The following is a 24,204-nucleotide window of genomic DNA, read 5'->3' as shown; positions in this document are numbered from 1 at the left end:
TTGAGTATACTCAGCCGAGTATCCTCTACTCGATCGAGTATTCTGAAAGATCATAGATCCATATTAGACTCTCTAATAAAAATTAAATTATCTCATAATTTATCATTTTAGTGATCTATGTAACATGCATGCAAATATAAAAGCATAAAAATGAAAGTTAAAGAAAAACAATTTCCTTACATAGATTTTTATGGTAATATGGGCACAAACTATATCACCTATCTAGTTTGTTCTTGAGCTAAAAAGAAATGGATGATTCTCCTTGAAAAACCTTCAAAAAGAAAGTCTCCTTCAAGTTGCACCCAAGAACAACACCCAAAATAATCTTACAAGTATTAACTAGATACTTGTAAAATTAACCCTTGATAATATTTGAAATATTACTAACACTCTTAGTAATAATATTTTTGATTACTAACTTCTTAGTAAATGATGTATAATAATTTTAGAGAGATAGACCAAGTTTTGTTCACATGTAAAAGTGAAGTAATGAAGTAAGTAAAAAATGAACAAAAGATAAAGTGTAAGTAGAGGAAGTGGCGGGTGGAGTAAGGTGGAGTGAAAGATTGATTTTCCTTATTTTTTTGTCCAATGCATTATGACACACATAATGATTACATGACAATTATGGAAGAAAAATAAGAAAACTGTAATGATCATGATCATCCACTACACTCCATTTACATGGTCCAATGTCACATTTACGGGTCCATTTTGGTTCTTATATTTGTCGCACAAATACGTGTAAATTTTATTTAAACATCGTTTCATGTTTAAATGCTTCCAATTAATTTCGTCCAAATCATTTCGTAAATATACATGTACCGCTACACATATTATTTACGTACTAATATTAATCACATTAATCAATTAGTACAATTTTAGTGAATTCACAATTAATTAACTAAAACCCGACTCCCAAAATTTATTATTCAATTATCGCATAATTAAATAATAACTGTCGTGCCTCGAGTTCGCAACTCGAAATCTCTCTAAATTAATCGACTAACTTCTTAGTCTATAAATCAAGGGACTAAATAAATTGTATCTCATACAATTAATTAGTTATCAATTGGGGTTCGTTCCTATAGGTTTGACCGAAAGGGGTCAGTTGATCACCGCCGTCTCACGAGAATAACATCAAACTCTAGTCAGCCAACCATTATAGATTTACGTTAATCAGCTGACGAGGATCAAATAATTAAATATCTGATGATATTCCCTTAATGAGATTTATTATGTAAATGCACTATTGTGGAGGACACTAACTCCAAAAATCTTCCACTTGTCCGACACAAGGTGTGCGCTACCAATTCTCTTGTCCGTTTTAATCTCCCACTCAATGCAAGGTGTCTTTCAGGTCGCACTTGCACATGAACATATCGCGAGCGGTTTTCTCGATCGGGAGTATGACTACCTGACCGGAAAAATCTCTCACATATTACTTCCGAGCGTGGCCACGCAATTGTAGTCATTAAATCCTCGAGTGGCCTTGAGATATAGTTACCCAACATGGGTGGACAATTCATGTATGCCCTATCTATCTTTGCCCAATACAGCTCATCATGACTCAGAAGATGTCCTTTTGGCCTCCTTTCACGGCATGACCTAGGACAAAAACCAAAGTCACTCAGAAACTGCATTGACTTGGATAATAGTCTCCAGTTAAAAGAATCGACTCATAGGAACGTCTTAGAGATCCCTGCCACGACCAGGCGTCTATAATAGAACTTAGGGACTCTCTAAATGGTCACTGTCCGGCAAAGTGTCACACACTCTGCCTATGTAATCGACTAGTCATCACGTATGACCTTATGGTGTTGAACAACCATCAATTGACTTACAATCTAGTCACTCCGAGACGTCACCTCATTAAGTGACTAGGGACAAAATACAATGTTCATCTTATTCACTTGAATATTGTTCAACATTGTTTCCACAACTTATTCAGATAAACAAGGTATTAAAAATTTAGTCATACTAAATAAAAGATTCAAAAATGAATACAAAAACAATGAATGCGATTATCATATATATAATAAGAGATACACTATCCAATTCTTACATATCCATAATCTAAAGAAAATCTGGTACTCGTCTCAATCCCATTGTGACGACATGACCATCATGCTTAGCCTTTGATAAAGGCTTGGTTAAAGGATTAACAATATTATCATCTGTCCCAACCTTACAAATGTCAATTTCCTTCCTTTCCACATAATCTCTAATTACATGGTATTTCCTTTCAATGTGTCTAGATTTGTTACTAGACTTCGGCTCTTTGGCTTGAAAAATAGCTCCACTATTATCACAATATAGAGTGATCGGATCTTCGGCGGAATGGACTACTCCTAGTCCCTCCATGAATTGCCTAATCCAAACAGCTTCCTTCGCAGCCTCAGACGCTGCAAGGTACTCAGCCTCTGTTGTAGAATCCGCAGTAACGCTTTGCTTGAAGTTCTTCCAGCAAACACCTCCTCCATTTAGCATAAACACATAGCCGGATTGGGATTTCATGTCATCCCGATCGGTTCGGAAACTTGCGTCCGTGTAACCTCTTACACGCAACTCAGTTTCTCCTCCAAACACTAAGAACGAATCCTTAGTCCTTCTCAAGTACATAAGGATGTTCTTTACGGCTATCCAAGGACTCTCACCAGGCTTGGCTTGATAACTGTAATACTCCGTATTTATAAGTCTCTGGGTACTCTATCGAGTAGGCCTTACTCTGTCGAGTAAGGGTGAGTTGCGTTTTAAAATAGTTTCTGACCTGTTGGGTACTCGATCGAGTAACTATGATACTCGATCGAGTAAGGGGGCACTCGATCGAGTACCTTAGCTACTCGATCGAGTAGCCGGTTTACGGGGAGTTATTTCTCGGGTTTTGTTAATTATGCGATTAAGGTATATAATATTTTCCGTCATCATTCTAAACACTTTTCAAAACCTAAATTACTGTCAAGAGAGAAAGCAAAGTACGTTCATCACCTTAATCGCATTGTTAGCAAATCCCGGAGTTTGGAAGGTCAGTTTTCATCGTTTGTTATACCGTCGAGATCCTTGCGTCGAGGGTAAGATCTATGTACCCTTTTTACTGTTTTTCCTTTAAGTTGGTTAAACCCTAATATGGGGATTTGGGGGTTTTTGTGTAGATTGTGATTTGGTAGTGTTTATATGTTTGTATGATAGGAGGAGGTTTTGTAGAAGAGGCTTTTTGATACAGCTGTTGATACCGTCTGACTGTTGTGTTTTCCAGGTAGGATTTCCTACTCAGTATTAGTCCCATAATGAGATGATTGTTGATGTGTTGAGATTGATTGTTTAATATCGTAATTGTATTGTGACGGTTGTGATTGTGATTGTTGTCTCTGGTTCTCGAGATGCGTTCTCGGCTGAGTGGAGTCACTTGCGGGAGTGGCTTCACGCCCTAGTTTCGCCTCCTGTGGAACCCGCCACAGGAGGGATGTGCACATTAATGGACAGGGTTATCGCTCGGTATGATGAGCGGGGCTTAGGTGGGAACGGCTGCGCCCATCGCGTGGTGGTCCAAAGGACGATCGGTGATTGAGATTGATGGGATTTGTGTGATTGTGTGTATGTGTGACGGTTAAGTCATCTTTATTTATCTTCTGATATATATAAGTTGTGTGATTAGTACTGACCCCGGTTGTTGTTTTGTAAAACTGCGGTGATCCATTCGGGGATGGTGAGCAGTAATTGAGAAGGTTTGAGTTGAGTACTGGGATAGCTGGGATGTGCCACCGTCTGACGATAGAAGTCTTCCGCTGTAGTTTTATTAGTTTTATAACATTTCAGTTAACTCAGTAGTTGGTTTGAGAACTTGTACCCGTATTTTAGGATTTGGTTTCAGTTGTACTTTTCACTAAAGTTATATTATTTAAAGTTGTTTCGTTATTGTCTTATGAATATCATGCCTCGGGTAACCGAGATGGTAGCATCCTTATACCTGAGTGGTCCTGTTAAGGCACTTGGAGTATGGGGGTGTTACAAATGGTATCAGAGCGACGATCCTGAAACCTGTAACCAATAAATCTAATGAATATAGGGAGTCAATTAAAATGAACCCGGGGTAAAGGTTGTAGGAGCTAAGGCAAAGGCTTGGGAGACGTCCTAAAGTCGCGAACTTGCCCTACAATTTTGAACCGGTCACATGGGTGGTATATGTCAAGTCGTATGCGTTGTTTGTTAGCTTGTGTGTGGATGTGATGAAGTATGTGTAATTGTTGGATGTTTGGAGTAGAAAGTTGAGAATATGAAAGAAAGATTGGTGAGGCATATAGAACCGTTGTTGGAATGAAAAGTATGATGAATGATTCATAATGTGACATAATAATAACATGTGAATAGAAATGTTGTGTAGTATACGTATATTTTGTTTGCATAGAGTTGTATGATAATTTTATGTACTTGTCCACGATTGTTCATGTGTATATGTTGTAAGAAGTGTGTAGCTGTAATGGATGAATTGGTTGGAAGAGATTAAGTAAGTAATTGCATAAGAATATGAAATTCATGTGTGGAGCATGTTTATGTGGGTAATGGATTGTATAATGTTGCAATGTTAGTAACATGTGAATAGGGGTTTTTATGTCGTATATTATGTTATTGTGTACGTAAAGTTATAAAATAAAAGCATGTGGGTAAATCGTGATTGACGAGTTAAATAATCTATGTGTATGATGAATGTTGTGGCTTGGCTTTTGAAAATAGTAACATATGATTAGGAATACTAGTGTTATGAGTTTTGGATTGGTTTTGTTTGCTTGGTTGTTGTTTAAGTTGTTTGGAAGTAAAAATCAAATAGTTATGTCGTCTGATTACAGCAAAGTTGTCTTTAAACTGTTATAACTTGAGATGCATAAATGATTTTAATGTGATTCCAATTGGAGGTGATAGCTTGTTCTTTTACGATTCTAACGATAGGTCACACGCCCAAAACGACTAAGAAATGAGTGAGTTATGACTGTTTTACAAAAACTGGACAGTGCTGAGAAATGCGTAGGTACTCGATCGAGTAGCCTTGGCACTCGATCGAGTAGGGGGGAACTCGATCGAGTACGTCAGTTACTCGATCGAGTGGCCCTGGTAATTTGTTTTACGTGCTTCCGATCTTCACCTACTCAATCGAGTAAGTCACTTACTCGATCGAGTGGACTGTACTCGGTCTAGTGACCCCTGTTTTGGGTCATATGCTTATGTTTTGACTTCGTTGCATATTATGTTTAATTCAAAGATGTTATTTTACTTCTTTATGCATTGTTTTACATGTATGTTGGTCTTGATACGTAAGTTACCCAATCTTATGGTGAAGTGAGTGGCACCTGTGGTCAGTAGGAGTTCAGTGGGAGGACATAAGTTATATGTGTTGTGATAGATAGTGGAAAAAGAAAAGGAAGATTGGTATGGTTTATTGAGACATAGAGCATGTTTTGTGAGATGAGATGAGCGATATGTTTGTATGTTGAGTAATGTAAAAGTAAATGAATGTGGGCAAGGGATGATGTGAGTTTATGGAACGTGAGAATGAAAAGATTGAAATGAGGGACACAAATGGTGGCAGCTTGAGATGTGCAAAGAATCATGGAGGGGGATGGTTAGGAGTCGTGTGGGTTAAGAATATACATAGTGAAAGTTCGTTTTAAAGGGGTTGAGAAGAGTGGTATATAGTGAACTTTGTGGAGACATGTTGCGAGGTGGATTTGTAGACAGTGAGTGAGTTTGGGGAGATTTGGTTTATTAAGAGGTGAAACCACTGTGGGATTTCCTTGGGCAATTAACGGAATGAAAGGAATTTTGATTTCTAGAGATGTACAAAGGAGATGCAATTGTCAAACAGTAAACGTTGATTCTATGGATGGATTAGTGGCAAGGGTGATTAATGGCATAATAAGAGAATATTTTATGGTAAGAAAGAGTGAGATGATATCGATATGAAATAATGAGATGTGGGTGTTGGAGCAATGAGAAAGTTACCGGAACACTAAAGAGTTAGGTAGAAGGGATAAGGAGTTGAATGGTTAATTGATTTTGTCGAGTGTAAAAGAAAAGAATGAGGGGAGTAAAACTAGGAAAATGTTGACCGGAGTTATGTGACATAAAAGTAAGGAATCGTCGAGATGTATGATACTATCAAGAGTAAGTAAGTTAATGATTATACAAAAGTTTCAGGACAACATGATTAATCCTGAGTGATACCCGTCGTTGTGAGTACCAAAAATAAGATTTATAATTCCTATTAAAACTAACCTAGGCTAGTGGTAACAGGGTCGAACCACAAGGAGGCAGACGTAATTTCTAGCTGTCTAATTCTAGTCTAAGGTAACGAGTGTAGGGGTTGAGTTGAATTGGTCTATAGCTAAGAGTAAATAAAGGCAATAAACTAAAAAGACGGATTAAACAGATAAAGAAGGGGTACTAGGATGGTCGGTTCGCTATAGTTTCGGCGGCAGCATACTAAGTCGGTCTGAATCAAACACATGTGAGGCGGGAAAATAAGAGGTCCTCTCGGTCCACTCTCACAGGTATCATCTTTCGATCTCGCTACAGGTCCCTAATATCACTAATACTGACTTTCGTCCTGAAAAGTGACTAATAATCTAAACTTTACCTATCTTTCGATCTCAGCATAGTTTAGTCATTTTAATTGGTGATCTAACAACTGTCCCTATCTCTCGATCTAACGGGTCAGTCAAATCCTAAACATTCAACTAGTCGTGTGCACTCGATTCGTCGAATAAAGAATTAAAACAATTAAAACGAAGGTAAAACCCTACGTGGCCAGTCGATCGACCAGGTATGGCGGTCGATCGACTGACATGCGATTCAGTCTACTATTTTCTAATGTCGCCTAATTCTACAGTTCCCCTACATCCTAGCACGAATAATTTAGCTACTCATACTAAGAATGATAACGAAAATAAAATTGATTAATAAACCTACTGAATTCATGGTTAAAACGGTAAGATAAACAATTAACATAAGATGATAATTCGGCTTTGGGGAAACTGATCTAGCAATTCTACAACTATGAATGAAAGCAAAATAACTTAACAAAATAACTGAGTACCGTGTGAATTGCGAAGGAAAAGAAAAAAGACGATTATCAAAGCGAATTGTATTCAATCCGAAATAATCCTTGAACCCTAATTATTGATAAACTAAAACTGACGAAAACTGAATGTAAAACTCCTCCTCTATTCTGAAATCCTAAGTTACGTTATATAGGAATATACGTAACACACTTATTTCCGAAACCTAAAAACTATGGGCTTCTTAATTCTCGATCTTTTATTTTGCGTCAGACCCGTTGTTCAGTCGATCGACCATAAGCATCAGTCGATCGACCAACTTGCATTGTACAGGAGCTGCTGATTATCGCGCTCTGGTCGATCGACCATCATCATCAGTCGATCGACCAAGGGTGCTGTACAGGAGTGCATTCTGACGAATTCTGCAGCGCGCACCGATCTTAAAACAGCTGCCATTTCTTCGTTCCTTGGTCAAATCAGGCGTTCTATGCAGCGTTGGAAAGCTAAGAGGATAAGATTTCACCTCCAATTGGAATCACTAGATTATCAGCTCTAGAACTCGAGATATTGCCATCTGAAGCAGGCTGCAATATCGTGAAGTGCTTCTTTGCTTGTTAAACTCGTACGCACCCGTGCTTTTGCTATTTTTAGGCCTTGAAACGCGCACCAAGTTCGCTTCCCGAGTCTTTATCCATGTCAAATGCAATGCTAGGTACTCGGGGACGGATTTAGCTTGATTTCTACTCATTTCCGCATAAATCTGCAATATTACATAAAAATACGAAAGTAGACGAAATGGGGCAAATAGTAGCATAAACTACATAATTGAGCTCTGAAATGCGTGTAAAATAGGGTGTAAAACATCATATAAATGACACGCATCAAACTTCCCCAAACCAAACCCTTGCTTGTCCCCAAGCAAGAACTAGACTCGATCCTAAAACCTAATGGAACGAGTTCAATCTCAGAGCGAAATGCAACATGTAAAGCCTAAACCATTTTAATGCAATAACCAACAATCAATTAGCAATATGAATCATGCAACCGAGTTATGAAGTCGTTCAAAAACTGCTGAACTGTCAACTATAGAGACTTACCAAATCGGACTCTCACGGGTCACTCAAATCACTCATAAGCACAGGTGAATATATATAAGAGGATAGAAAGAATTCATTTTGTAAAGACTCTCACCTAACTGCGACCTATAAGAACATGCCTGCAATATAATGTGAAAGTGATCTCTATGACCGTACATATGCATTCCAACCAACAAATGACCATGACACATGCCGAGGTAAATATGGATATGTGAAGTATGGGTAAGAAGAGGCAAAACACTTATGGGAAAGTGGAGGTACAGGTGATCAAGCTAGTACCATAACGGAACCATATAACAATATCCAACTTCTTGCTCATAATCAACAGAAACGGTGCTGTACAAGCACAAAACTCACAATCTCCAATATAATTAGCCAATCAACTCCCCCTAAGATACAAATGCAGCATGGGAGCAAAAATCGCCATTTGAAATAAAACCTCGAATTATGCGAATTGACTTTTTCCTCGGACTCCAGTCGATCGACCAATATGGGCAGTCGATCGACCGTCCTCTACAGTACACATGCGTTTCTTTTTATCTTTTTCGAATCATTTTTTTTCTTTTTTTTTCTTTTTTTTTTTCAGTTCTTTTTCCTCCTTCATTCTTTTTATCCAACAAAATCTCAATAAGAGCATATGCTACCAAAACGTAGTAACAATCCCAAGAACATAAACTACTAGCCTGACAAGGGCAGGCTAAATGTAGGATGTAGTAATGGGACAAAAAGGCTATTTTTGGCAGTGAGAGGCTCATGGGTAAAATGAATAAAGGGAAACCTCTACCACATGTGTCAGCAAACCACAAACCGAATGCATACAGGTATTAAGCAGATTAAGTTCATATTTATGCAAATTTATGTAACATGTCTCATAAGGAGTACTACTCACATTCCTAGATGAACTGGTCATAGATGACACCAGTTATAGGCTCTAATAACTCAGAAAATATAAGTAGCTTGCCAAAATTCTAAGCCAAATCTCAAGTTCAGCAAATAATTTAACGAAAAACTCGTAGACTATGTAAATGATTCTACTAATAACATGTCAATTAGCAAGGCTTAGGCAAAAACAACTGCAAATGCAATGTCATCATGGAATTACTACCGTTCCGACTCGACCTATATGCTAAAATAAACGTGCATTTTTCTGAAATTTTTCTGAAATTTTTGAAATTTTTCAATTTTTTGGTATTTTTGATTTATATGAAAGTGAAATAAACAATGCAAAACTGAAATGCAATAAGCGTGAAACAGAAATGCAATAAAAACATATGAATGCGACGCAAAACCCTTTCCCAAACCAAATCACACAATGTCCCCATTGTGCAAAATCATGTAATGAAAGAAAAGAGAAATGGGAATTTGCGTAAAATGAAATAAGACATGAAGTAAAGACTTGGAAACTCACAAGACTTTAAGCGCAGAAAAAGGAAACCTCCCCAAACCAGCGTGAGCTAGGAGGTTTCAGTAGCTAGCAGTGCTACCAAAAATTACCTGAAAAACAAACAAAACCACGCATAAAATCGAGAAAAACAATTTTGAAGTGGTAATTATGTGCAAAATTAAGAATATGGAAGAAATCAGAAATAAGATGGAAAATAAGGTGGAGGGAAGACTCCCTCAATTCCGCAAAACGATCAAACACAGCAGGGGAATGATTGAAAATAGGTACAGCAGCGAACATGGTCGATCGACTACATCACCCAGTCGATCGACCAGGTGAACAGGAACAGAAGCTCCTGGAGATCGCAGCTCAGTCGATCGACCATACTAGCCAGTCGATCGACTGGAATAACTGCTGTAACTTTCTGATTTCTTCGAATTAGCTCAATAACTTGAACTAATGATGGTCTATAAACCTGTAAATGCACAAAATAACGCGCCCAAAATTGCGCAAAACCCAAATGTAAAGTCTAAAGTATAGCTAATTATTGGAGCACACAAAAACAAATAAAGCTAAGTGTTCCAAAACCAAAATAAACGAAAAGTTTCAAACTCCGGGTTGCCTCCCGGTAGCGCTAGATTAGACGGTCCTAGCTCGACCCACTTTTCGATCATCAAAAAGCACAAATCACTGGCCCACTACTAGGCTTCTGACTGAACGCAGTGGCTTCAGCAACTGTCAAATCTAATCCCGGCCTCCACAACATGGCAACGGAAGAACAACGTCGTCTCGCAGCATCCGGATCCCAATCTTTCACCGCAGCGCACAGCTTCTTCTTAGACGGCATATCCTCATCAAGACCTCCTCCTGGATCATATATCCGGGCAGTGCCAGACTTCAAGCTAGGAACACCCAACTCACCTCCGGGGTCTTTGAACTTGCCAAGACCTGTAGAAAGAGAAACAAAGCGATGTTCCTCCAATTTGTTCCCAAACTGGGGCGGAGGCATCAATTCTACAGCAGCAAATGGTTCAACAGAAGGAGTAAGAAGGTATACATAATCGACTAAAGGAGTGGAATTACCTCTAATCGAATAGGAGTGGTCTTCATTTACCTTTTCATCGTCATCCGGAATAGGCGTTGGTGACGATTTAACAATTCCCAGGCTGCAGGTATCAATCGAACATCGTCACTACTCGATCGAGTAGTTTCCTCCTCCAGCATAACTGGTCGATCGACTACTGGTTCCAGTCGATCGACCGCTCTTCCTTCTGCAATGTCATTCGTTCGACCACACAAATCTGCTTGATCGAATTCTTCATGTGGCACAGCATTGAAGTCTTCAATTGACGCTTCATCGTCCTCCAAATCATCATCCTCCGAGTCATACATATCATCATTTTTCTCGGCAGCTACTTGAGCCAAGAGAAGCTCAAGTCTTTTGAAAGAAGCTTCTCTCTGTTCAGCCATTTCTTGCATTTGGAGTTTAAGCATCTCCACCATAGACTTCAATTCCGCACTCTCTTCAGAAGGAAGAGGGTCTTGCTGATGTGGTGCAAAGGAATATGAAGGCTCTTGGAACCCTTGCTGATAGTACGGATGTGGTGGCGTATAATGACCTTGTTTACAGTACCAGTAAGCATAGACTTGGTCCATATCTACTCGGCACATAACAGAATCATGCCCCTTAGCGCCACATCTCCCACAAATCTCCACTTGCTGCTCCCAAGGATGGAACATGAGTGGACTCTCCTGAAGTACTGCAAATAAACAATACTAAAGAAGAAGATGAGAACTGCCTCAAGGTACTCAGTCTTCCCTTGAGGCGAAAAACAGACTAAAATAAAACAACTAAAAATTAGAACAATTTCCTCCCCGGCAACGGCGCAAAAATTTGATACCCGTCGTTGTGAGTACCAAAAATAAGATTTATAATTCCTATTAAAACTAACCTAGGCTAGTGGTAACAGGGTCGAACCACAAGGAGGCAGACGTAATTTCTAGCTGTCTAATTCTAGTCTAAGGTAACGAGTGTAGGGGTTGAGTTGAATTGGTCTATAGCTAAGAGTAAATAAAGACAATAAACTAAAAAGACGGATTAAACAGATAAAGAAGGGGTACTAGGATGGTCGGTTCGCTATAGTTTCGGCGGCAGCATACTAAGTCGGTCTGAATCAAACACATGTGAGGCGGGAAAATAAGAGGTCCTCTCGGTCCACTCTCACAGGTATCATCTTTCGATCTCGCTACGGTCCCTAATATCACTAATACGACTTTCGTCCCGAAAAGTGACTAATAATCTAAACTTTACCTATCTTTCGATCTCAAAGATAGTCTAGTCATTTTAATTGGTGATCTAACAACTGTCCCTATCTCTCGATCTAACGGGTCAGTCAAATCCTAAACATTCAACTAGTCGTGTGCACTCGATTCGTCGAATAAAGAATTAAAACAATTAAAACGAAGGTAAAACCCCACGTGGCCAGTCGATCGACCAGGTATGGCGGTCGATCGACTGACATGCGATTCAGTCTACTATTTTCTAATGCCGCCTAATTCTACAGTTCCCCTACATCCTAGCACGAATAATTTAGCTACTCATACTAAGAATGATAACGAAAATAAAATTGATTAATAAACCTACTGAATTCATGGTTAAAACGGTAAGATAAACAATTAACATAAGATGATAATTCGGCTTTGGGGAAACTGATCTAGCAATTCTACAACTATGAATGAAAGCAAAATAACTTAACAAAATAACTGAGTACCGTGTGAATTGCGAAGGAAAAGAACAAAGACGTTTATCAAAACGAATTTTATTCAATCCGAAATAATCCTTGAACCCTAATTATTGATAAACTAAAACTGACGAAAACTGAATGTAAAACTCCTCCTCTATTCTGAAATCCTAAGTTACGTTATATAGGAATATACGTAACACACTTATTTCCGAAACCTAAAAACTATGGGCTTCTTAATTCTCGATCTTTTATTTTGCGTCGGACTTTGTTCATCGATCGACCATAAGCATCGATCGATCGACCAACTTGCGTTGTACAGGAGCTGCTGATTATCGCGCTCTGGTCGATCGACCATCATCATCGATCGATCGACCAAGGGTGTCTGACAGAGTGCATTCGACGAACTCTCGCAGCAGCGCACCGATCTTAAAACAGCTGCCATTTCTTCGTTCCTTGGTCAAATCAGGCGTTCTATGCAGCGTTGGAAAGCTAAGAGGATAAGATTTCACCTCCAATTGGAATCACTGGATTATCAGCTCTAGAACTCGAGATATTGCCATCTGAAGCAGGCTGCAATATCGTGAAGTGCTTCTTTGCTTGTTAAACTCGTACGCACCCGTGCTTTTGCTATTTTTAGGCCTTGAAACGCGCACCAAGTTCGCTTCCCGAGTCTTTATCCATGTCAAATGCAATGCTAGGTACTCGGGGACGGATTTAGCTTGATTTCTACTCATTTCCGCATAAATCTGCAATATTACATAAAAATACGAAAGTAGACGAAATGGGGCAAATAGTAGCATAAACTACATAATTGAGCTCTGAAATGCGTGTAAAATAGGGTGTAAAACATCATATAAATGACACGCATCAAACTTCCCCAAACCAAACCCTTGCTTGTCCCCAAGCAAGAACTAGACTCGATCCTAAAACCTAATGGAACGAGTTCAATCTCAGAGGGAAATGCAACATGTAAAGCCTAAACCATTTTAATGCAATAACCAACAATCAATTAGCAATATGAATCATGCAACCGAGTTATAAAGTCGTTCAAAAACTGCTGAACTGTCAACTATAGAGACTTACCAAATCGGACTCTCACGGGTCACTCAAATCACTCATAAGCACAGGTGAATATATATAAGAGGATAGAAAGAATTCATTTTGTAAAGACTCTCACCTAACTGCGACCTATAAGAACATGCCTGCAATATAATATAAAAGTGATCTCTATGACCGTACATATGCATTCCAACCAACAAATGACCATGACACATGCCGAGGTAAATATGGATATGTGAAGTATGGGTAAGAAGAGGCAAAACACTTATGGGAAAGTGGAGGTACAGGTGATCAAGCTAGTACCATAATGGAACCATATAACAATATCCAACTTCTTGCTCATAATCAACAGAAACGGTGTTGTACAAGCACAAAACTCACAATCTCCAATATAATTAGCCAATCAACTCCCCCTAAGATACAAATGCAGCATGGGAGCAAAAATCGCCATTTGAAATAAAACCTCGAATTATGCGAATTGACTTTTTCCTCGGACTCCAGTCGATCGACCAATATGGGCAGTCGATCGACCGTCCTCTACAGTACACATGCGTTTCTTTTTCTCTTTTTCGAATCATTTTTTTTCTTTTTTTTTTCTTTTTTTTTTCAGTTCTTTTTCCTCCTTCATTCTTTTTATCCAACAAAATCTCAATAAGAGCATATGCTACCAAAAACGTAGTAACAATCTCAAGAACATAAACTACTAGCCCGACAAGGGCAAAGCAAATGTGTAGGATGTAGTAATGGGACAAAAAGGCTATTTTTGGCAGTGAGGGGCTCATGGGTAAAATGAATAAAGGGAAACCTCTACCACATGTGTCAGCAAACCACAAACCGAATGCATACAGGTATTAAGCAGATTAAGTTCATATTTATGCAAATTTAAAGAACATGTCTCATAAGGAGTACTACTCACATTCCTAGATGAACTGGTCATAGATGACACCAGTTATAGGCTCTAATAACTCAGAAAATATAAGTAGCTTGTCAAAATTCTAAGTCAAATCTCAAGTTCAGCAAATAATTTAACGAAAAACTCGTAGACTATGTATATGATTCTACTAATAACATGTCAATTAGCAAGGCTTAGGCAAAAACAGCTGCAAATGCAATGTCATCATGGAATTACTACCGTTCCGACTCGACCTATATGCTAAAATAAACGTGCATTTTTCTGAAATTTTTGAAATTTTTCAATTTTTTGGTATTTTTGATTTATATGAAAGTGAAATAAACAATGCAAAACTGAAATATAATAAACGTGAAACATAAATGCAATAAAAACATATGAATGCGACGCAAAACCCTTTCCCAAACCAAATCACACAATGTCCCCATTGTGCAAAATCATGTAATGAAAGAAAAGAGAAATGGGAATTTGCGTAAAATGAAATAAGACATGAAGTAAAGACTTGGAAACTCACAAGACTTTAAGCGCAGAAAAAGGAAACCTCCCCAAACCAGCGTGAGCTAGGAGGTTTCAGTAGCTAGCAGTGCTACCAAAAATTACCTGAAAAACAAACAAAACCACGCATAAAATCGAGAAAAACAATTTTGAAGTGGTAATTATGTGCAAAATTAAGAATATGGAAGAAATCAGAAATAAGATGGAAAATAAGGTGGAGGGAAGACTCCCTCAATTCCGCAAAACGATCAAACACAGCAGGGGAATGATTGAAAATAGGTACAGCAGCGAACATGGTCGATCGACTACATCACCCAGTCGATCGACCAGGTGAACAGGAACAGAAGCTCCTGGAGATCGCAGCTCAGTCGATCGACCATATTAGCCAGTCGATCGACTGGAATAACTGCTGTAACTTTCTGATTTCTTCGAATTAGCTCAATAACTTGAACTAATGATGGTCTATAAACCTGTAAATGCACAAAATATCGCGCCCAAAATTGCGCAAAACCCAAATGTAAAGTCTAAAGTATAGCTAATTATTGGAGCACACAAAAACAAATAAAGCTAAGTGTTCCAAAACCAAAATAAACGAAAAGTTTCAAACTCCGGGTTGCCTCCCGGTAGCGCTAGATTAGACGGTCCCAGCTCTACCCACTTTTCGATCATCAAAAAGCACAAATCACTGGCCCACTACTAGGCTTCTGACTGAACGCAGTGGCTTCAGCAACTGTTAAATCTAATCCCGGCCTCCACAACATGGCAACGGAAGAACAACGTCGTCTCGCAGCATCCGGATCCCAATCTTTCACCGCAGCGCACAGCTTCTTCTTAGACGGCATATCCTCATCAAGACCTCCTCCTGGATCATATATCCGGCAAAGGCTGCAGTTCAAGCTAGGAACACCCAACTCACCTCCAGGGTCTTTGAACTTGCCAAGACCTGTAGAAAGAGAAACAAAGCGATGTTCCTCCAATTTGTTCCCAAACCAAGGAGGCATCAATTCTACAAGAAAAATGGTTCAACGAAGGAGTAAGAAGGTATACATAATCGACTAAAGGAGTGGAATTACCTCTAATCGAATAGGAGTGGTCTTCATTTACCTTTTCATCGTCATCCGGAATAGGCGTTGGTGACGATTTAACAATTCCCAGGCTGCAGGTATCAATCGAACATCGTCACTACTCGATCGAGTAGTTTCCTCCTCCAAAGATAACCGGTCGATCGACTCATCGGTTCCAACGATCGACCGCTCTTCCTTCTCGCAATGTCATTCGTTCGACCACACAAATCGCTTGATCGAATTCTTCATGTGGCACAAAGATTGAAGTCTTCAATTGACGCTTCATCGTCCTCCAAATCATCATCCTCCGAGTCATACATATCATCATTTTGCTCGGCAGCTACTTGAGCCAAGAGAAGCTCAAGTCTTTTGAAAGAAGCTTCTCTCTGTTCAGCCATTTCTTGCATTTGGAGTTTAAGCATCTCCACCATAGACTTCAATTCCACACTCTCTTCAGAAGGAAGAGGGTCTTGCTGAGGTGGTGCAAAGGAATATGAAGGCTCTTGGAACCCTTGCTGATAGTACGGATGTGGTGGCGTATAATGACCTTGTTTATAGTGCCAGTAAGCATAGACTTGGTCCATATCTGCTCGGCACATAACAGAATCATGCCCCTTAGCGCCACATCTCCCACAAATCTCCACTTGCTGCTCCCAAGGATGGAACATGAGTGGACTCTTCCAAATCTTTGCAAATAAACAATACTAAAGAAGAAGATGAGAACTGCCTCAAGGTACTCAGTCTTCCCTTGAGGCGAAAAACAGACTAAAATAAAACAACTAAAAATTAGAACAATTGCCTCCCCGGCAATGGCGCAAAAATTTGATACCCGTCGTTGTGAGTACCAAAAATAAGATTTATAATTCCTATTAAAACTAACCTAGGCTAGTGGTAACAGGGTCGAACCACAAGGAGGCAGACGTAATTTCTAGCTGTCTAATTCTAGTCTAAGGTAACGAGTGTAGGGGTTGAGTTGAATTGGTCTATAGCTAAGAGTAAATAAAGACAATAAACTAAAAAGACGGATTAAACAGATAAAGAAGGGGTACTAGGATGGTCGGTTCGCTATAGTTTCGGCGGCAGCATACTAAGTCCGTCTGAATCAAACACATGTGAGGCGGGAAAATAAGAGGTCCTCTCGGTCCACTCTCACAGGTAGCATCTTTCGATCTCGCTACAGGTCCCTAATATCACTAATACTGACTTTCGTCCTGAAAAGTGACTAATAATCTAAACTTTACCTATCTTTCGATCTCAGCATAGTTTAGTCATTTTAATTGGTGATCTAACAACTGTCCCTATCTCTCGATCTAACGGGTCATTCAAATCCTAAACATTCAACTAGTCGTGTGCACTCGATTCGTCGAATAAAGAATTAAAATGAAGGTAAAACCCCACGTGGCCAGTCGATCGACCAGGTATGGCGGTCGATCGACTGACATGCGATTCAGTCTACTATTTTCTAATGCCGCCTAATTCTACAGTTCCCCTACATCCTAGCACGAATAATTTAGCTACTCATACTAAGAATGATAACGAAAATAAAATTGATTAATAAACCTACTGAATTCATGGTTAAAACGGTAAGATAAACAATTAACATAAGATGATAATTCGGCTTTGGGGAAACTGATCTAGCAATTCTACAACTATGAATGAAAGCAAAATAACTTAACAAAATAACTGAGTACCGTGTGAATTGCGAAGGAAAAGAACAAAGCCGATTATCAAAGAGAATTGTATTCAATCCGAAATAATCCTTGAACCCTAATTATTGATAAACTAAAACTGACGAAAACTGAATGTAAAACTCCTCCTCTATTCTGAAATCCTAAGTTACGTTATATAGGAATATACGTAACACACTTATTTCCGAAACCTAAAAACTATGGGCTTCTTAATTCTCGATCTTTTATTTTGCGTCAGACCCGTTGTTCAGTCGATCGACCATAAGCATCAGTCGATCGACCAACTTGCGCTGTACAGGAGCTGCTGATTATCGCGCTCTGGTCGATCGACCATCATCATCAGTCGATCGACCAAGGGTGCTGTACAGGAGTGCATTCTGACGAATTCTGCAGCGCGCACCAATCTTAAAACAGCTGCCATTTCTTCGTTCCTTGGTCAAATCAGGCGTTCTACACAGCGTTGGAAAGCTAAGAGGATAAGATTTCACCTCCAATTGGAATCACTGGATTATCAGCTCTAGAACTCGAGATATTGCCATCTGAAGCAGGCTGCAATATCGTGAAGTGCTTCTTTGCTTGTTAAACTCGTACGCACCCGTGCTTTTGCTATTTTTAAGCCTTGAAACGCGCACCAAGTTCGCTTCCCGAGTCTTTATCCATGTCAAATGCAATGCTAGGTACTCGGGGACGGATTTAGCTTGATTTCTACTCATTTCCGCATAAATCTGCAATATTACATAAAAATACGAAAGTAGACGAAATGGGGCAAATAGTAGAATAAACTACATAATTGAGCTCTGAAAATGCGTGTAAAATAGGGTGTAAAACATCATATAAATGACACGCATCAATGAGTTTCGAGGAATTAAGGGAGTATGAAGTTGGTAGAATATCTGCATGATATGAGGTTTTGAGTAGAGAGTTAGATGATGACACAATTAAGGATAGTATTGGGAAGAATGTTGAGGTAGTGTGGTTGATGGATTTAATGTTAGTTATTTGGGATGCTAACCACAGATAGGAAAGAAATCGTGATGTTTAGAGATGAGTATAAGAGGTTTGATGCCCGGACAGTGGTAGTGTTATGGTTTGTGACTAGTGGTTAAGGGTGACGGTATATTAGAAAAGCAGCAAATCTAAAGAGGTTGATTTTGTAGGGACCAGATTGATAAGTATGGTTATGAAAGAGTATAAGATGTGGTTATATGAGGCGGTTGTTAGTAGTTTAGTATTAATGGAGTGGCTACATTTGGCAGAGGGTGATGGATATGCGAATGGGAGAATATGTTATGAGGTGTATACGAGTTAAGCTCGGGTGAGAGGTAACTTTTATCAGGTGGTAACTTACGTGATCAGGATTGACTGGTTGGATGTGATTACGGGTCTGTGATATATAAATGTTTGTGTGAGGTTTTGACCTCACAAGACGTGGTATGGTGTGATTATCATAAAGTTGTTATTTGAATGTTCTGTAATGCAAGTTGTTACTTGCGTGAAAGTCAGGCAGTGGCGGAAGTCGGGCACCCCTAACAACAGTAGGTAAGGGCTCTAGACGGGGGAGAGTCTCACAAGGTAAGTCTACAGACAGGAAGCCGTCTATCTTCCATGTCTGGTAGTCTGGGGTAAGCCAATGCTGAGAAAGCATGGCATCCAGACTCAGTAGCCTCTCTCCCTCGAGGTACTGCAAGTCACGAGGCCAAACGGGGAAGAAGGCACGGGCAAGAATGGTGGCTATGCCACCGCAAGCAATAGTTCCCGTCTCCTTCAGCCCCTGGCCCTGAAGGTACTGGGCGGTCAAGTAGGCAATGTTGAGGGTAAAAGGACCCTCACAGTCGATGTTCAGGTAACCGCCCAGGATGGAGAGCTCGGTGTTTGTGATGTTGTTCGGCTCCTTTCAGCCGAAAATAGTGCTCCCCATCAATCTAAGAAAACAACGGACAGGGGGAAGGTGGACCTGTTGGAGCTTTCGCTCCGCAAAAGTGGTCTAGGCCAGGGTCCGCCAAAGCTGACGAAAGACCCTCCTAGGGGCTGCAGTCTCGCCCGTAGAGGAGAGACCAAGTCGCCTACCAAACTCCTCTAAAGTCAACGGAAAGGTCCGGCTAAACAACCGGAAGGACACTGAAGAACTAGTGGGGTCAGCCTCGTGTGCCCCGGAGGAGAAGGTAAAGGAGCTGAGAAACTCAAGGCTCAGCTCCAGAAAGGTGCGGCCGCTCATAGTGATGAGTCCGGCCATCCCCGTGCCCCATAGTAAGTCACAAACCGACTCGTAGATACCGAGTCTCTCAAGTGCCGATTTCTCTAGAAATCGGGAAGGTACAAACACACAGCCTAGCAGGTTATAAAATTTCTTACAATGTAAAGCGTTAACAAAATGTACCTGCGGATAGTCTGGGTGAGGGTCGAGGGAAGTGTCCCCTCGAACTGTGACCGTGCTAGAAGTAGAAGGAGCAGCAGCTGAAGTAGAGGTGGCTGGAGCTGGCGTAGAACGGGACTGTCTACGACCTCGGCCTCTGGAACCCAGCGTAAGCCCGTGCAAGGATTTGGTGAGAGAACCGTGGTCTGCTCTAAAGGCATTCGTTGCCGCGAGTCCACCACAGGTGTAAAAGCGGCGGCTGGTGTAGAGGTAGTGGCTGTTGTGGCCACCACTGACGAAGAAAGGCTAGCAGTGGTGGTGGCCGTAAAGGAAGTGGCAGCCGAAACTGAGCTAGCAGCTGAGCTAGCTGGAGTGAAAACTGTACCTGCAGCTGAAACTAGGAACACTGGGGCTGCGGTACTCACTAAAGTGGAGACAGTGGCAACAGCAGGGGCCACTGTCTCAGACAGAGATGGACTAGAGGACGAACTAGTAGAGGGTAAAGAGCTAGAATCCATCCTGTATACAAAGGGCAGGGGACATGATAAGAAAACAGCGGCTAAAGGTAGCTAAAAACAGCAAGAAACCAGCATGTGACATCATTACAGTCCCCAAACAGTCGAGAAAAATCGACTCCAGCCCGAAAAATTCCCAAATTCCTCAAAAATTTCGAATGACAGCACGTAAATGGTGATAGGGAACGGGATAGCAAGTATTGACAGCCGTAATTAAACAACAACTGAGGTTAATTAAGTCATGAAAGCATATAAACCCGTCTGACAGTCGAAAAATTCGACTGAAATAGCCCTAATCGCGAAATCTCACGCAATATTCGAATTAATCATGCAACAACAGCGAGGAATGGGGATAGATCATCAAGTAAGACAGAGAAGGGCAAGCAATGACAAATTAAGTCGAAAAGTTCGACTAACAGTGGATTTCGAACCCTAATTCCAAATTTACCTCATAAAATTCAAAATAATCGAAATTAAAATGCATAGAGGATGAAGGAATTACTTACTTGACGAGAACAACCTACAAATTGAAAATAATCTTCAAAAAATCAAGCAAGAAAAGGCGATTTTTCGATCTCAAAATCGCGAACCCTAACCCCTCTTTAAAACCGTGTAAAGGAGCACGAATCAAGAAGAAAACAAAGGGCTTTGAAGGATTAAGTAGCAAGTAACAATATTTAGGAGACGGATTTGGTGATTGGGCAAGAAAAATGGGGATTTGGGGGATTTTTGGTCGCAATTAGGGAAGGGTTAGACGAAATTAGGGGAAAATGAATTAGAAATAAGAACAAAAGAGTTTAAGGAAGAAAAGCTCCCTGCGTCCTTTTGCATTTACTCGATCTAGTGGTTTTAAACTACTCGATCGAGCACTTTGATGCTCCATCTACTCGATCGAGTAGAATTCTACTCGATCGAGAACTCCCCTTTATTGCTTTACTCGATCGACCGGAAAGAAACACCCGATCGACCATTTTTCACTTGATCGAGTACAAAAAGTACTCGATCGAGCTCTTTTTTCGCGTAAGCTCTTGAATTTCGTCTTTCTTCCTTTATATTTGCGTAAAACTTCCCCAAACCTGCATAAAAACACGTGCAAAAATATCCCAAAATACCAAATACGCATAAGAACAGTCTATAGTCTTAAGTCTACGCTAAAAACTGTCTAAAAACTAATTGTCCTAATTAAAAGCAATAAAACAAATTCAACGGAAAATTCAAAAATTATTTATTACAAGGTGTTACACGGGCATTTCCCCGCTCAATTCCCAATGCAATTCAGTAGCCCCTTGGAGGGCTCCCCGACGGAGGACGCATCTCAAAGAACATTGATTGTCCTCTTCAGCTTCCATGAGCATGAATTTGAATCATTTAAAACAGTAGGAGGGGAGTAGTTCACATCCACGTAAGCGCGAACTTTCCTCGTCCTTGCTCCTTTATCACCAGCTGTAGCGTCATCATCTCCAATTTGATTGACAATAATTGCACACTGTCCTTTGACAGCTCCTTCATTGCTTTCATATGTACCTGCAGCAAGGAAAACAGACAAACTTTCCTCCTTTTTGCTCTCAATCTGAGGCGGAGGGGTAACAATAGCAGCACAATACTCCAAATTTTCATCTGGAGTGTCAATAATAGGGTCAATAGAAGAGAGGGCATTGCAAGGCTGAGCTTGCATGGGAGCCCTCCGGAGCTTAGACTGATGGAATATCAGTTCCTCATCCCCTACCTGGAAGGTCAAAGTCTTACCCCCGACGTCTATTACTGCACGGGCAGTAGACAAAAATGGTCTCCCTAAAATAATAGGGGTGTGTGCATCTTCGGGGATGTCTAAGACAACGAAATCAACGGGAATAAAGAACCTCCCGATCTTCACAGGTACGTCTTCTACTACACCTAGTGGCCGTGATATACTATGGTCGGCCATCTGGACAGTCATGTTGGTGCAACTCAGCTTTGTCAAACCAAGTCTCTTGGCCAGAGACAGCGGTAAGATACTCACGCTAGCGCCTAGATCGCATAACGCGTTATCAATCAAATGAGTACCGATATGACATGGAATTGAAAAACTACCCGGATCTGACTGTTTGGGAGGTATCTTATTTTGAAATAGGGCTGACCCTACCTCAGTCAAAGCTACGGTCTCATTATCACTAATACTCCTCTTACGCGATAAAATTTCTTTCATAAACTTAAGATAAGAGGGTACCTTTGTCAGCAATTCAGTGAACGGCACAGTGACTTCTAAGCTTCTCAGAAGTTCGAAAAATTTGCCGAATTGTTGATTAGCTTAAGTATTCTGCAGCCGCCTCGGGAAGGGAACCTTGATGGGTATCTCGAGCCCCTTGTTTCTCTCTTCCAATGTGTCACCCGGAGCAAGTTCTGTATCCTTTGGACGCTTCTTACCTCTCGAACGAGGTCTTTCCGGTGATTTCTCGCTTAATCGAGCACTAGCAGGCTCTCGAACAAGCTTCCCGTCATCAATATTACTCGATGACCAAATTGCTCATTCGATCGAGTAGAATCTTCAACAATATCACTCGATCGAGTGGAATTTTCACTCGATCGAACAGTTCCATCTTCCTGTTCACTCGATCGAGTAGAAAACCCACTCGATCGAGCACTTTCATCACCAAATCTGCTCGATCGACCTCCAGAAACCAGTCGATCGAGCACCTTCTTTGCCGTGAGCTCATTTTGTTCGCCAGAACACTGTTCATCATCAGTTATAGCCTTCCTCGGGTCTGATTTCAACACTAGCGGTCCCTCATATGAACGACCGCTTCTCAAATTTATCAAATTTACCGTCTCATGTGGATTCTTCTCATTTTGAGTCGGTAAATGACCCTGCTTTCTTGTGGATTGATTCGTGGCTAATTGGGCAACTTGAGTTTCAAGTGCCTTAATAGACACATCTTTCTGTTGATCACTCAGCTGCCACTGCTTTGTAAAGGACTGAAACATGGACTTTAGCTCACCAATTTCACTCACCCCACTGGAAGATGATGCACCGTGATTAGGAGGAGTGAAGGAAGAAGGCTTCTGAAAGCCTTGTTGATTCTTATGTGGAGGAACATAAGGCTGCTGCTGGTGCGGAGGAGGAGTAGGATTGAGCACATTTTGACTAGTCCACCTCAAATTGGGATGGACTGCCCCTTGATTGTTGTAATAGGAACCCCCTGAAGGAAATGTAGATCTATATACATACTAACATACTCATATATGTTAAAATTAATTTGTCATAAAATTAAATGTGGATTTTATGCATGCAAACATTAATAAAATAAGATAAGAAAACATTTTCTCACCATAAAGATTTCGGTCATAATGGGCACTAACAAGATCTCCTTCTTGTTAGTTCTTGAGCTTTCCATTAATGGATGAACATTCTTGACTTCAAATTAGAAGCCCTCCAATTAGTAGCACCCAAGACAATCCCTTAATCCCACAAATAAACATGTACTAGATGTTTGTATTGTAGTTTACCTTAAAATCTATTACTAATACTCATATACTACTTCTAGTAATCTTAGTAATTTATATGAACAATTTAGATTAAAATCTCATCCTTTTTGATGAAGATGGAAGAGAGAGAAGAGAGGAAATTCTACATGAACATCTTGCATGTTTTATGAATGGTAGTATTTTAAGAAAAATAAAGCAACCAACACTACTCAATTAAGAGTGTGTGCCGCCCAACTCTAGCCCAAAGGAGCATCATTGCTTTTCTTTTTCTCTTATCAAAAATATAGGTGTGTAAGAAAGTGGAGTAGGTTGTAAGGCTAGTCAAGAGTAGTCATCATGATGTTTATTTTATCAAATAAAATAAAACAACCAAAACCCACTAAC

Source organism: Silene latifolia, chromosome 5 (assembly GCF_048544455.1).
Source record: "Silene latifolia isolate original U9 population chromosome 5, ASM4854445v1, whole genome shotgun sequence".
In the NCBI taxonomy this organism is placed as follows: domain Eukaryota; kingdom Viridiplantae; phylum Streptophyta; class Magnoliopsida; order Caryophyllales; family Caryophyllaceae; genus Silene; species Silene latifolia.
This window is presented reverse-complemented; position numbering follows the sequence as displayed.